Source organism: Nannospalax galili, unplaced genomic scaffold (genome assembly GCF_000622305.1).
Source record: "Nannospalax galili isolate Female #2095 unplaced genomic scaffold, S.galili_v1.0 scaffold45, whole genome shotgun sequence".
Classification (NCBI taxonomy): Eukaryota; Metazoa; Chordata; class Mammalia; order Rodentia; family Spalacidae; genus Nannospalax; species Nannospalax galili.
This window is the reverse complement of record NW_008355775.1, coordinates 5,120,809-5,135,742: the sequence shown is the minus strand read 5'-3', so window position 1 is coordinate 5,135,742 and position 14,934 is coordinate 5,120,809. Positions and strand designations below refer to the sequence as shown.

The 14,934-nt window shown below is 41.9% G+C and overlaps 1 protein-coding gene across 3 annotated transcripts in view; it reads left to right on the top strand.

Moving 5' to 3' along the window:
- Positions 1–4,030: 4,030 nt before the first annotated feature.
- The window catches only part of Zfyve16 (zinc finger FYVE-type containing 16), a 57,129-nt gene continuing 46,225 nt past the window's right edge, over positions 4,031–14,934 (top strand). For 2 of the 3 annotated variants that reach the window (XM_029556204.1, XM_008853322.3), the window contains exon 1: positions 4,031–4,172. The gene's annotated coding sequence lies outside the window, so the exon portion shown is untranslated. Of the gene's footprint in view, positions 4,173–7,539; positions 7,660–14,934 lie in introns of all 3 variants that reach the window. The other variant, XM_029556203.1, reaches the window with a different exon arrangement.

Below are 14,934 nucleotides of genomic sequence, written 5' to 3'. Positions count from 1 at the left end.
GTTCACCAGCCCACGCCACCCCCATTACCTGGGGAAACTCAGATGCAACGGGGATTCTAGTCAACCAGGGACTCATTTATTGCAGGTGTTACAAAGCTTATAAAGGCACCTGGTACTCCTCCCCGGCCAGGGTGTATCTTAAGGATGGTCACGCACTGATCATGCACTCCTCAGCAGTGCGGAAGTATTCTTCAGACTTTCAAAGCAAGCCAGGCTGCACCCCCCAGTAACTTCCTTTCAGACCTATGCAAGGTGGGGCCTTTAGGTCCTCACAACTTTCTTCACAATTTTGTATGTTTTGTAGTTTACTTTGCACTACAGAAACCCTCATGTCATTTAATGTTTTTTTCCTGAGTTGATTTCCTAGTTATTAGCAATTCTTTGTAAATATAACTTTCAGTTTTAAATCAGTCCCTCAATGTTGAATTTTAGACTGCTGTTGATTGTATGTGTGTGTGTGTTTTGTGTGATGTGATGTGTGAGTGTATGTGTGTACTCATGTTTGTGTGTGGGTGCTGACACATGTGTCTGTGGACATAAGAGGACAACCTTATGTATCCATCCTGGCCTTTTCACCTTGTTTGAGACAGGATCCCTTTACCACTGTGTCCTGGTCTAGGAGTTTCTACTGTACCAGGCTATTCCATGGGTTCTGAGGAGCCAAACTCAGGTTGTTAGGTTTGCACAGAAAGCACTTTTACCCATTGAGTCATCTCCTTAGCCCTTCTATCAATTTTTAAAAGATAAATTTTGTCATGTATGTTGGATAGCTTTAGGGTCAACTTGACACACCTAGAGGGAGCCTCAATTGGTGAATTGCCTCCATTGAACTGATCTGTGGCTATTATCTTTGGGGCATCTTCTTGATTATTCAGCAATGTGGGAGGGCCCAGCCCACTGTGGGTGGTGCCAGCCCTGGGCAGGTGGGCCTGTGTTGCATAAGGCTGAGCAGGGGCCAGGGGAGCAAGCCAGTAAGCAGCATTCTTCCATGGCCTGTACACCAGCTCCTGCCTCCAGGTTCCTGCCTTGAGTTCTTACCTTGGGCTCCCTGATGAACTGTGACCCAGGAGATGTAAGCCGAATAAACTCTTTGCTCCCATGTTGGTAGTGGTCAGTGTGTTTTGTCACAGCAATGGAGAAACTAACTAGGACAGAAATTGGTACCAGAGAGTGGGGTATTGCTGTGATAGACTTGACCTTGGTGTTTCAGAGAGGACTGTGGAAGTGTTTGGAACTTTGGACTGGAAAAGGCTTTGAGTTTGTTGCTGTGGAGCTTGGGACAGTTATGCTGAAAGAGTTGTGGACCATGTAGGCCTGCTTAGTGAAGTTTCAAAGGGAAGCAGAGACTACCAGGGATGTTTGTATGATAATTTGAATTGAGAATCTGTGCGTTTTGGTCTGCTAGGGCTGAAGAATCAGCTGTGATTAAGAAGAGACCAGAACCTGAAATAAAACTTTTGTTTTACTGAGACAACATGCTGGTTGACTGGGGCTGAAAAATCAGCCGTAAGTAACAAGAGACCAGCATCACTGTGGGTGAAATCTGGGAAGTATTTCCTCAGGGTCAGAATCCGAGAAGTTTTAGTCCAGAGGGGGCCTGAGGTTCCAACTCTAGCTGGAAGCAGAACTTGGTAATGTGTAAGAGTCTCCTGCACTGTTCTGGTGTTGAAAACATGAAGGAGTTATAGAAACAGCTGAGGCTTGATACCCTGAGAGACCAGGAAAAGCAATTGGTGAAAGTGCATCCTTAGCTGCAGTGAAGACCCTAGGATTGAAGGGGTCATGGAGAGAATCTGAGGTTTCACAGTCCAACAGGCCAGAAGAGGCCATTGGCAAAGGTGCAGGCTTAGTTTCAGTGGTGACCCCAGCTTCTGGAGATGCCAGGACCATGGGACGACCACCAAGAGCAGCAGCAGGTGTGGAATGGAGCCAGTCTGCAAGACAAACTGTGTATGCTATGGATGGCAGAGTCAGAGAAGTGGAACTGCCAGACCCTTTGGAGCCCAGAAGATTGTGAATGAATCCCAGATGTCCAGCCTTGAGCTACTTCTCTAGACTTAGGTTTTGCTTAGGTGTGCTGGATTCTTCCCTTTGAAGACAGTACTTGTTTTGGATTTACAGGAGCCCACAGGTAAGAGACTTAAAAGAGATGAAATTTTTAAGTGTTTGGATTTTTTAAGGACTGTGGGGCTTTTAAGATTGTAGTGTCTTATGTTGTGATATTAATGTTAACATATCTTGGGGACAAGAGATGGAACAGTTGCAGTTTAACAGTGATGTCTTCGTGTGTCAAGTTGGCAAGGGGTCAATTGTGCTGGATCACTTTAGTGTCAACTTGACACACCTGGGTATAGGGAGCCTCAATTGGTGACTTGCCTCCATTGGACTAGTCTGTGGGTTTATCTGTGGGGTATCTTCTTGATTATTGAGTGATGTGGGAGGGCCCAGCCCACAGTGAGTGGTGCCACCCCTGGGTAGGTGGGCCTATGTTGTATAAGAAAGCAGGCTGAGCAAAGGCCACAGGAGCAAGCCAGTAAGCAGCATTCCTCAATGGCTTATGCTTCAGCTCCTGCCTCCAGGTTCCTGCCCTGAGTTCCTACCTTGGACTTGCTGATGAACTGTGACCCAGGAGTGAATAAACCCTTTCCTCCCCAAGTTGGTAGTGGTCAGTGTTTTGTCACAGCAATGGAGAAACTAACTAGGACATCATGGTAAATATTTCTACCCATATTTTTGTTCTGAAATAGATCCTTAAAATTTCTAACAGAAAGTTGTTGAATTAGGTTATGAAATCTGTAAGGTTCTTGGTATGATTTGACAACTTCCCAAAATCTTATTTTGTTTTCCAATTTGTCCCTATTTATATCCCCTCCAAGGTTTAAGGTGTCCACAACACACTCATGTTTTAAGCAAATTAGTAAATTAGACCTAAGGAGCATATACTGTTTGTCTTTATCATTAATGAGCTTGAACTTTCATAAAATGTGGTAGATATTTGTTTACATTTTATAAGTTGACATGTATACACTTTTCTATTCAAAGTGTTAGTGTTTTATTTTTTATTTCTATTCTTTGTTCCCATACTTTACTATATAGACACTTCTGTCCCAAGTATAAATAGGTATACATGAGTCTCAACTATTGGACTGTGGTTCCAAAAGGGCAATGGCCCCCATTTTATCCGTGAAAGGTGTCCAACATACAGTAGAGAAAGTGCATATTGTACTTGGTGGAATTATTCTTAGGATTAATTAGATAATGTAAGCAAAGCTCTAACACATTGTCACATAGCAGATAATTACTTTCGTCCAACAAACTAATATCACACAGCTCAATCGCAGAGTTTAGGAAAACCAAGACAAGAGATTATGTATCTCTTAAAGACCACAAACTGTAACTGCAAATTGCTCCTGTAGGATATGAGCCCCGATTCTGGTCTGTGAGCACTAATCACAAGAGAAACACTCCTGAGATAACCCTTACAGATTGAAAGACGATGCACAGCCGGCCGTCTGATGCCAGGTTATCTCTTCTCTCGTTTAAATTTATGGAACCCTTGTGGTCAAAATCAACAAAGCTCGATCGACTAGCTCCAACGGACATAACGTGGCCCCTGTCAGTAGGAGGGGTGCTGTTGCGGGCCATGGCCAGTCCACCGCGGACGGGAAGCGCATCCCGAGGCTCCGGTACTCCTGCGGGCCGCCACGCAGAGCGTGTGGTGGGGGCGACGTGGGACTGGACAGGAGCAGGCCAGGCGGGTTCGTCGGGTGCAGACCAGAGCCCGCATGCTGGAGACTGGAAAAGGGCTGACGAAAACAGCAAAGGGCGAAGAAGCTACATTGTGCCGCAAGACTACTTCCAAGCCTAGCTCCGGATCCCCGTCTCAGCGAGACGCTTCCATCTCCCCAGGTCCTAACCACACACTTCCGGTAAGCCGCAGGCCGCCGCCTCGCACCGAGGAGCGCGCAGGCGCGGAGGTCTCCCGTCCGGGAGGGGGCGCGGGAGGGGGGGGAAGCCTGCTTCGCGCCTGCGCCTTGTGTTGGGCCGGGTCGTCAGGGGGACGTACCCTGGGTCGACGTCGCGCAGTCCGGGTTGTCGCAGCCTGGGTGGCTCTTCACGCCTCACTGCGGCGTAGCCTCGAGTCCCCCGAGATCCCAGCGGGGTGTGGGGAGGTAAGAGCCCCGGAACCACCACCCGGCCGGTCCTCTGCACTGCTGGCCGCGGAGGGGCGGGGTGGCAGCCGGCTCGCCGAGCTGCGCTGTGGCCGGGCCCTTTCCCCGCTCCCGGTGGGTAGCCGGGCTCGCCGAAGGCTCCCTGGGCGAGTGCTCGCGCAGAGCCGGGGATGCCTGACCCCTCCTGGAGGCCGGGCTCGCTCGGGACCTGGCGCTGCTGCCTGCGACCCCGGAGCGGCGGATGGCCTGGATCTGTGCGGAGGTCCGGCCGGCACGGGGACCGATGGGGGTGGTTGCTGCCTGGTCCCCGCAGCCCTGTCATCACAGCCTGCTCCCTGAAGCGCCTCTACTCGGTGGACCTGAGCACAGATGCGAAGGTGTCCCTCCCGCTGCCTTTTCTTTGGTGCCTTTGGAAAGATGACCTTACTTTTAACCGTTAATTTGTTTGTACGACCGTGATTGCAAATTATTATAATCCGGACTCATATTCTTGGTTTTACATGTGAGAAAACCAGCCCATAAATTTGATATTAAGTTTTTTATTTGAAAATAATTTGTTGATGTAATTCGATTCCGTCATTCAGAATTTGTCGTTTGTTGAGTTGACACAACTTTAATGGTTTGATTGAGTAGAACGCTGTGATTTTTCACGTAACTTCTTTTTCCTGGGTATTAAATTACATATTTAGTGGTAAGCTATTTTAAAAAAGACAATAAGGAGTAAGGAAAGATGATTATAGTTCTACCATGCGAAGTTAATCAACCACTTAACATTTTGACTTTTTTGTCTTCTTTCCTCTATACATTAGAAAAGATGATCAGGTTCTTGCTTGCCTTTCCTGTTTTAAAAAAAAATCTCATAGTATGGCTGTGACTTTTGAATGTACACATACAATATGAGCAAAACCATCCTTTGAAGTAGTTACAGAGAAAGCTAAATCCCTCTTTAGTTGTTACTCCCAATCACACTGCTATGTAACGATAGTACTGCAGTTCAGTTAACATTGTGATTGAGGGTAATCACATTTAAAATTATTGAGTAGTGAAATAAGTGCTCAAGCAGTATATTTACTATTATGGAAATTAAATCTCAGAAAATCTTTTTCATTTATTCATTAAAAAGTAGTAATAGGATGAAGCCTGGTGGGACATGACTGTAATACCAGCAGTAATGATGTGGAGGCAGGAGGATTGGGTTCCAGGCCAGCCTGGTGTATGTAGTGAGCTGCTGTCCCCAAAAGAAAGCAAAACAAAAGTAAAAATAGCAGTGCGCCCATTAAATATTTTTTCTGAAAAATATATTTTCTAAAACTAAACCCAGGGAGAAAGGGGTGGTGTTTTACCTGTAGGCAAGTCACTTCAGTGTCTGGCCTTAGAAGAGACAGCTGAATTCTTGTATTTCTCAGTTCAGTCTGGTGTGCCCTCTTGTTTAGATTAAAGCCTATGAAAAAGGCTATCCCTCCATAGTTACATAGTTGGAAAAAGAGAAGACCTGGACACCTGGAAGACCCAAAATGCCTCTGGGGGACTTTTAGGGGTTCTCAGCAATGCTTGGGAAAGCTGATTTAATCACCTTATAGTAAATAAATAGGCTGTTTTCTTGTTGAATTTCATACTTAGAAACTGAGCAACTTTGAAAGTGCTTCATGATACATCCTGGTGCACAGTTGTTAGTATTTTTCTGGAGGTGGATTGCTAAGTCATAGAATTTGTCCATTTTTGTATTTTGAAGCACATAAATACTACCTTTGATGTCTTTATAATTTTATGTTGTGTCTTCATGTTGGTTGGTGCTTGGATTTATTCACCTAATGGTTAGTGAAATGCCTTTGCATACTTTTCAATAGTTTTGGTCTTTTTCCTTGAATTAAAAGAGAGAATTACTAGTTCAAATACTAGGAATTTTTTCCCCTGAGGTGATTGCTTCATACAGTTAGGTTTGCCTAATAGGCTGTATCCGTTTGTCAGTAACGGTTGAGATTCTTTCTTTCTTTTTAATATTTTATTTATTATTTTTATTTTATGTGTATTTGTTTATTGCCTATGTGTAGATAAGTGCACCCGTGTTGTGCAATGCCGGCAGGAGACAGAAGAGGCTGTCGGATCTCCTGGAACTGGAGTTATGGACAGTTGTTAGCTGCTATGTGGGTGCTGGGATTTGAACCCCGGTCTTCTACAAGAACAGTCAGTGTTCTTAACCGCTGAGCCATCTTTCCAGCCCCAAGATTCTTTCTTAAATATCATACCTTACCAACATCATTCTTATTTTTAAAAAAAAAAAAAAACCCTTGCCAGGCTTGGTGGCACCCACCTTTGATCTCAGCACTCGGGAGGCAGAGGCAGGCAGATCTCTGTGAGTTCAAGGCCAGCCTGGCCTACATAGTGAGTTCTAGGACAGCTGGGGCTACAGGGAGACCCTGTCTCAAAAAGACCTCCCCCCCCCCAAAAAAAAACCAAACCAAAACAAAAAAACTCTTATATTTCAACTCAGGAAACAACCAATTTTTTTTTTAATCCTAATTATTCTAATGGTACATTGAACTTTTTTCCATGATCATATTATCCTTTTGTATAATTTATTTGAACCACTTATAGTCCAGTATTTCTAATATATTTTTAAAAATATTTCATGTGTATGAGTGTATTGACTACACGTATATAAGTGCATCTGTTCTGTGCAGTGACTGACGAGATCAGAAGAGGGGGTTGATCCCCTGAACTGGAGTTACAGACAGCTGTTAGCTGCCATGTGGATGCTGGGAATTGAACCCGGGTCCTCTGTAAGAATAGCTAGTGCTCTTAACCGCTGAGCCATCTTTCTAGCCCCATTTTTATATTGTAAGGTTGTGTTATATAATTTTTGAGACAGGGTCTCCCTGTACCCCAGCTGGCTGGGAGCCCACTATGTAGACCAGGCAGGCCTCAATCACAGGTACCCACTTGCCACTGCCTCCCAAATGCTGGGTTTAAAGGCATGCGCCACCATGCCCATCTATCTGCATTATGTAATTTTTAAGAAAAAGAATAAAATTATCTTTTTTTTACCTTGTTTACAAAGCACATGCTTGTTTGTAAAAAGCAAAATAATATAGAGGTGTACAGTGTAGCTCTGAGAGGCTTACATAATCCCTTCCCTGGCTTTAGTTTGATATTTGTTTCTCCATATTTTCCATTGCTTTTGTTAATATTATTTTAAACAACTTCTTTGTGAAAAAAAGGGGGGGGTTATATTGTGCATAGAGTTTTGCAACTTTCTTTCGTTTAACATGTAACTCAGGTCAGAGTTTTATCCAGACTGGTTTTGGGACATGAATTGTGATTATTAGTTAGCTAATGTCAGGCTCCTCTCTTTATATTCTTTCCCTAGGTGATCTCACCACTCACTGCTCTGTTGGCAGTTTCCAAATCTCTATCTCAGATTTCTCTGTGCATTCCAGGTCCTTCCATTCAGCAGCCTCTTGGATATCTCCCACAGGATGTTCTCAAGGTACTTTGAGTGGTAGTCCAAAGTGAGCCCTGTTCTCCCTTCTTCCTGTATTGCCCGTGGTGGTCAGTGGTGTCACCATCCACCTAACCACGCACCACTCAGGAGGCCTGGTGCTACCCAGCCTTCTTTGTTTCAGTCTGGCTTTCTCTAGCCAGTTTTCTGCTGCTTTTTCATCTTCTCCACGCTGTTTGCTCATGTTCTTGTGGTCACTCGTCAGAACCATTCTAGAAGTTTCTTTATTGACTTGTTTTCTGATTACTCTTCCATGCTATTACCAGCTTTTTAGAAACATGAAGAGACTTTTAAAACCATTTAAAAAAATAAATGCCTTAAAGTTTTGTTTGGAAATCCGGGAGTATATAAATGGCCAAGTTAGTAAGACTATCTTAAAGAAGCCATCATTTGCACACATACATAAACTTCAAAACAGAGGGCAATCATACCTTCATTTGTTTCTTCTGTGTACAGTAGAATGCTAGCCCAAAAAGTGCATTTTGTTTGCTTGAAATGAGAAAAATACACAGCTTAGTAGTAGTTCATGTGAAAAGATCTCATGTGATATATTTACATTGTCATACCTTTTGCAAATTGTTGAATTATATCTTCTTTTTTGTATCTTTTAAGGCATCTGAAGTAATATAATGCTTGTATTACTATGTTGAGATGCTCTGTAAATAGATGTTCTTCAGTGAATTCTGTAATTTTTTTTTTTTTTTAATTCTCTAGCTTTTGCTGGTGGAAAACTTTTTTTGGAGCTTTTTGGTAGCAGTTTGTCATTGTTGGTTTGGTTTGGTTTTTATTGTTTAAACATTTTTTTAAAAAATATTTTTAATATTTTATTTTTATTTTATGTGTATGAATGTATTGCCTGCATGTATGTGAGTACACCAGTGTGGTGCAGTGCTGCAGAGGTCAGAAGAGGGCTTCAGATTCCTCTGGAACCGGAGTTAAGGATGGTTCGTAGCCACTATGTGGGTGCTGGGTTATGTGTATGAAGTTTGCTTTTGTGTATGTAAGTGTACCAGTGCATGTAGTGCATGCTCAGGCTAGAAGATGGTGTTGGATTCCCTGGAACTGGAGATATAGACAATTGTTAGCTGCCATGTGGATGCTGGGAACCAAACCTGGGCCCTCATGCAAAAGCAGCCAGTATTCTTAATCACTGAGTCATCTCTCCAGTCCCTGTGGTGTTTTTTTGTTTTTGTTTTTGTTTTGCTTTATTTTTATTTTATGTGTATGTGTGTATTGTGTGTATGTATGCAAATGCAACCATGTCCTACAGGGCCCATGGAGGACAGAAGGCATTGGATCCCCTAGAACTGGAGCTACAGCCAGTTATTAGCTGCCATGTGGGCACTGGGATTTGAACCTGGGTCTTCTGCAAGAACAGCTAGTGCTCTTAACTGCTGAGCCCTCTCTCTGGCCCTGGTGTGTTTTTGAGACAGGGTCTCCATATAGCCCTAGCTGGCCTCAGTCTCACAGAGATCTGCCTGCCTGCCTGCCTGCCTGCCTCTGCCCACTAAGTACTGGAATTAAAGATATGCACCACTGTACCTAGTTGGCTTTTTTGTTTGTTTTTAATATATTTTATATTTAGAGTTCCTTTACTATTTTAAATATTTATTTATGTACTTTGATTTTTTTTTTTTTTTTTTTTGTTTTTTTGAAAAAGGGTCTCGCTGTACCCCCCGCTGTCCTGGAACTCACTATGTAGACCAGGCTGGCCTTGAACTCACAGAGAAACACCTGCCTCTGTCTCCCGAGTGCTGGGACTAAAGGTGCGCGCCACCACGCCCGGCTGTACTTTTGACTTTTTAAAAAATTTATTTTTATGTGTATGAATGGTTTGCCTGCATGTATTTAAGTGTACCATGTGCATGTGCTGCTAGCAGAGGCCAAAAGAGGGCATCAGATCCCCTGGAACTGGAGTTATGGATCATTATTAGCTGCCATGTAGGTGCTGGGAACCAAACCTGGGTCCTCTGCAAGAATAACCAGTGCTCTTAACTACTGAGCCATCTCTCCAGTCCCTACTTTGGCCTTTGAGACAATGTCTAACATGAAGCCCTGGCTGGCTTAGAAGTTGCTATCTAGACCATGCTGGCTGCTCCCTGAGTGCTGAGATTACAGGTGTGTGCCACTGCTCCTGCCTTTTTCTTTTTTTCTTAAACATATTTAATTCAATTAAAAATATTTTTTATTATTTTTATTTTATGTGTACACGTGTTTTGCCTGCATGTATATAAGTGCAACTGTGTACTGCAGTGTCTGCAGAGGTCAGAGAAAGTTGGATCTCCTGAAACTGGAGTTACTGACAGTTGTTAGCTGCCATGTGGGTACTGGGAACTGAATCCAGGTCCTCTGTAAGAACAGCCAGTGCTCTTAATTGCTGAGCCATCTCTCCAGTCCCTATTTAATTCCACTTAAATTTTTTTTCAAAGGGATCACTATACATAAAGTGTTACATGATACTTTAGGCTTATAATAAAAATAGTCACTTGCCCCTGTCTTTCTCACCCAGAATCCCACTCTCCAGAGAAGCCTTTCTCAATCTAGGTTCCCTGTGTGGAGCACAGAACACAGAAAATCATCAGCAACTATTCTCTGTTCTCATGAATGATACAACTAGTTAATTTGTTACTTAAAGTGGATGCCTTAGGGCAGTCAGGATTCTCATAAAGCCTTTCCTGAGAAAGGCTGTTCCAGAGCCAGTGACCTCAACTGTTTTTCACCTCCATATTTCTAAATAACATGGTTAGCTATATAGTCGTCTTCCCTCTCCACTCCTCCCGTACTCTGGTTTTAGGTACCATTTTGTATTATAGAGGGCAGTTGTTTTCTATGTCAGCTCTTCTCTTTAGACCCTGCACATTCTTTTCCCTATAGATTCTCAAGCTAGTTACATGCCAACTTTGAGTTACTTTGTGTTAGTATCACTATGTAATGACTTTTCCTTCCATTACTAGTTATATTAATTCTTTCATGCAGCCTTATGAATGTATTTTCTATCTTTTTTTTTTTAATGTCTTTTGTAGTGTTTACATATAAACCCCTCAGACGAGATGCCAGTCATCTCAGAGGAGCTTCAGCTCTATCAGATGATCTCTTTGCAGCATCTTTCCTGTGATTTCTGCCACTCTGCTTCCGTCTTGGTGGCTACTCTCTAGGCCTGTCATACAGCTGTATTCCTGGGCTGTCATTTTATGATCTCATGTGAATTCCATTTGTCTTTCTCTTCTGTAGAATAGCTTGCTTCCTAGATTTCGGGTCTTTCTCTTCTGGGTTTCTCCCTTTATTTGTAGAAACATCTTTCAGTAGATTCCTGAGAAAGACTGAAGCAAAATTTGTGACTTTCGTGTCCAAGCATTTTTTTTCAACCTTCATACTTGGTTGATTCTTACTTGGTTGGCTTCACTTACTGCTTTTTAATTTTAGAGACATGGCTCCGTTGTTTTGGTGTCTGTTGTTACTGTTGTGAAGTCTAATGCCAATATGAGAAGCACCCTGTTAACATTTCTCTGGAAACTTTGGTATATACTCAACAAGCACACCTTACATGGCAGGCACTGGCCAAGACACTGAATATACAAATAAACAAAACACAAGATGACTGCTGCTAGATAATGTATTCTAGACATGACAGGGAAGCTGCACTCATGAACTCTCTGCAGTGTGGTAGCCTAACAGGATCTGAATAGCAGAACCACTTGACATGCTAGTGTGGATGGAGGAAATTTCACAGACTCCTATCTTTAGATAAGAACCATAGGCAATCAGTGGATGCTGAGGGCTGGAGAATTGGTTTTCTCTGGGGATTGGCTCCTTGACAGGTGTTCTAATCCCAAGTGAACAGCCCTAAACACATGTACACATGAGCACCACTAAATGAACTCAGTGCATTAAATATGAATATATTTACAAATGTATATGTAATAAAAATCAGAAGAGGGCATGGGAGGGGTTGGAAGGGGGCTGGCAGAGATGGTAATGATGCAAATAAAATATTCATGTATGAAATTCTCAAAAAAAAATTTTTAAGTTTTAAATAAAATGCCCCATCCTAAAGAAGCTGAAATTGTGGTAGGTTATCCCAGACAGTAACAGTAAATGTAGTAACTTTCATAACGTTAAAAGAACATAAAGTAAGCAGTAGCTTTAGAAAAGAAGTTCAGTGTTGTCGTCCTTTTGCTCTTAGTTTTTAAGACTATACGCATTTCCAGAAGTCAGTGCCTTTTCCTCCATTCTTTATAATGACATTGTTTCATGCGTTTTTAGTAAGTTAGGCTTTTCTTGAATTGGCATTACATTCTGGGATCCTTGACCTCCTAAGTCTCTTGCTTTGTTTTGTTTTGCTTTCTGTCAGGGTCTTACTCTATAGCCCAGGCTGACTGATCTTTTCTCATATATGTATTTATTTTATTTATTTATTTTTTTAAATTTTCTTTTCTTTTTTGGTCTTTTTGAGACAGGGTCTCCCTCTAGCCCCTGCAGGCCTGGAACTTACTATATAGACCAGGCTGGCCTTGAAGTCAGAGATCCACCTGCCTCTGCCTCCCAAGTGCTGGGATTAAAGGTGTGCACAACCATACCCAGCTCTTAATGTATCTTAAAGCCAGAAATGAGTCCTCCAACTTTGTTGTTCTTCAATGTTATGGTGGCTCTCCTGAGTTCTTTGCCCTTTCATATAAACTTAAGGATCGCTTTCTTCAGACCTACAGTATAGCTTTCTAAGATTTCAATTGGGTTTGTATTGAATCTACACATTAGGATATGAAGAATTGACATCTTAAAATTGAGACTTTGTATCCATGAGCATGTAATATGTGTTTGGTTATTGTGATTTTTAAAAAATTGGTATGTTATGGGGCTGGAAAGATGGCTCAGTGGTTAAGAGCACTGGCTGCTCTTGCAGAGAATCTGGATTCGATTCCAAGCATCCACATGGTGGCTAACAACCATCCATAACTCCAGTTCCAGGGGATCCAACTTTCTTTTATGACTCCTTGGACATTGCATGACATGGGTACACTTACACAGATGCAGACAACTACACACTCATACACATAAAATTAAAAAATTTAATTGGTAGGTTATATATTTGCATATATAGGCTCTCTCTTAGTTACTTTTGCTGTGATAAGACATGACCAAGGGGACTTATAAAAGGAGAGTTTATTTAGCTTATGGTTCCAATGGAGCAAGAGTCAATCATGGCAGGGAGGCTTGGCAGCAGAGGTGGCTAGAGTAGGAGCAGAAGCTAAGCGCACACATCTTCAAGCAGGCACAGGAAGCAGAGAGCAACTAGAGACCTGTCAAGGCTTAAGAACTCTCTAAGCCCACCTCCTGTGACATGCTTCCTCCAGCATATCATGCTTTCTAAGACCTCCCAAAACATCCCCACTAACTGGGGACAAAATGTCTGAATATTTGGAGCCTATGGGGGACATTCTTGTTCAAACTACCACAGGCTCTCTTTATGTGTGGGTCTTGCTTTGTAGCCCAGGTAGGCTTTGAACTCCTGACCCTCCTACCTCTTCTCCAGAGTGCTAGAATTTTTTTTTTTTTTTTTTTTTTTGTCTTTTTGAGACAGGGTTTTCCTGTAGTCTGAGCCAGCCTAGAGCTTGCTATGTCTTAAACACACAGAGATCCTCCAGCCTCTGCCTTCTGAGTGCTGGGATTAAAGGTGTGCGCCACCATGCCTTGCTATTTACATATGTTTTGCTTTTTAAAAAATTGTTTTTAATTTGTATTTTTTGAGGCAGGTTCTCATGTAGCCCAGGATAGCCTTAACTTGCTATATACCTTGAGTTCTTGATCTTCCTGCCTCTGCTTCCTGATTGCTGCAGTTATAAGTGTGTACCACCACACCTGGTTTTATGTAATGCTGACACCAGAAGATTAGAAAAACTACAGACCAATATTGCTGATGAATTTTAATGTATTTTTTGCTCAAAATTTTAGCAAATTGCATCTAACAGTGTCTAAGCAGTTTTATAAATTTGGAATGGGTTACCTTTTCTCCTTTTGTAAGTGTTAATAGTTTCTGTCTTTTGAGGAACTGATCTGTTTTATCTACATTATCACATTTATGTGCAAAGAGTTGTTCACATGCTCTTTATTTTCCTTCTAGTGTCCACAGCATCAGTAGTAACTAACCCTCTTTTATTTCTGATGATGTTAATTAATTTTTCTCATTTTCCTTGATTAGCCTGTCTCTTTTTTTTTTTTTTTCCAATTTGAACACAGGGCCTCAAACTTACTGTGTTGTAGAGGATGACCTTGAATTCCTGATCCTCCTGCCTCTTATCTCCCAAATACTGGGATTCATACACGCACCACCACATACACCTTAAAATTCTTTGTTCATTAGACATTGTTTTTCAGATAACTAGACTATTCAAGATCAGGGTTAGAGAGAGAGAGAGAGAGAGAGAGAGAGAGAGAGAGAGAGACTAGAAATTGAGCCTGGGCCTTGCATGTGCCAGGCAAGTGCTTTACCACTGAAGGGTATCACCAGCCCTTCATCTTTCCTAAGAAGAAAATTTTGGTTTGTTTTCCTGTTTTTAATTTTCACTGATTTTTTTTCCCTTTAATTTTTATCTGATACATCTATTTTAGGATTTTTTTTTTTTTAATATTTTTTTTTTCTGGAGGGTAGCTGAGCACTGCCTGCGGGCCCTGCCCGCCCCTAGGATAATTTTTTTATAGTCTCCCAAATTGGAAGCTTAAACTATTTCAGGTTTTGCTTCTTTTTAATATATATGTTTAATGCTGTTAGTGTTCCTAATGAAAGCACTGTGTTTACTGCATCTCTCAAGCTTCTTGAGTTTTAAGATTTCTGCTGCTGATTTTCATGATCAGCTTTTCTTCACCATGTGTTCCTTATTTGTGGTTTTCTATTCCTGTTTCATAGTTCCATAGATGCTTCTTTCTCTCAGAATGTGCTTAGACATTTTCTTGTTTTCACATTGTCTCTCCTCCAGATTCCTTTAATTGGCTTAATAATTGTTGTGTTTTGTGTACACTTCTGTATGCATAGTTTAATAGCATATTTGGCAATGGAATCAAAAGAATTAGTAGGCTTTATTGAATTAGGAAATAATCCCATTGTTATTGAGAATACTTCTGAAGTATACCTGTTGCCAGACTTATTGTTCCTTTGAAAATAACCTTTTCTTTCTGGCTCCATCTTTGGAGTTTAGTTGTTTCACTCTAATGTGTCTAAAAAAATGTGACTTTCTCTTTATATTGTGATATATTACCTTTATCTGTTGA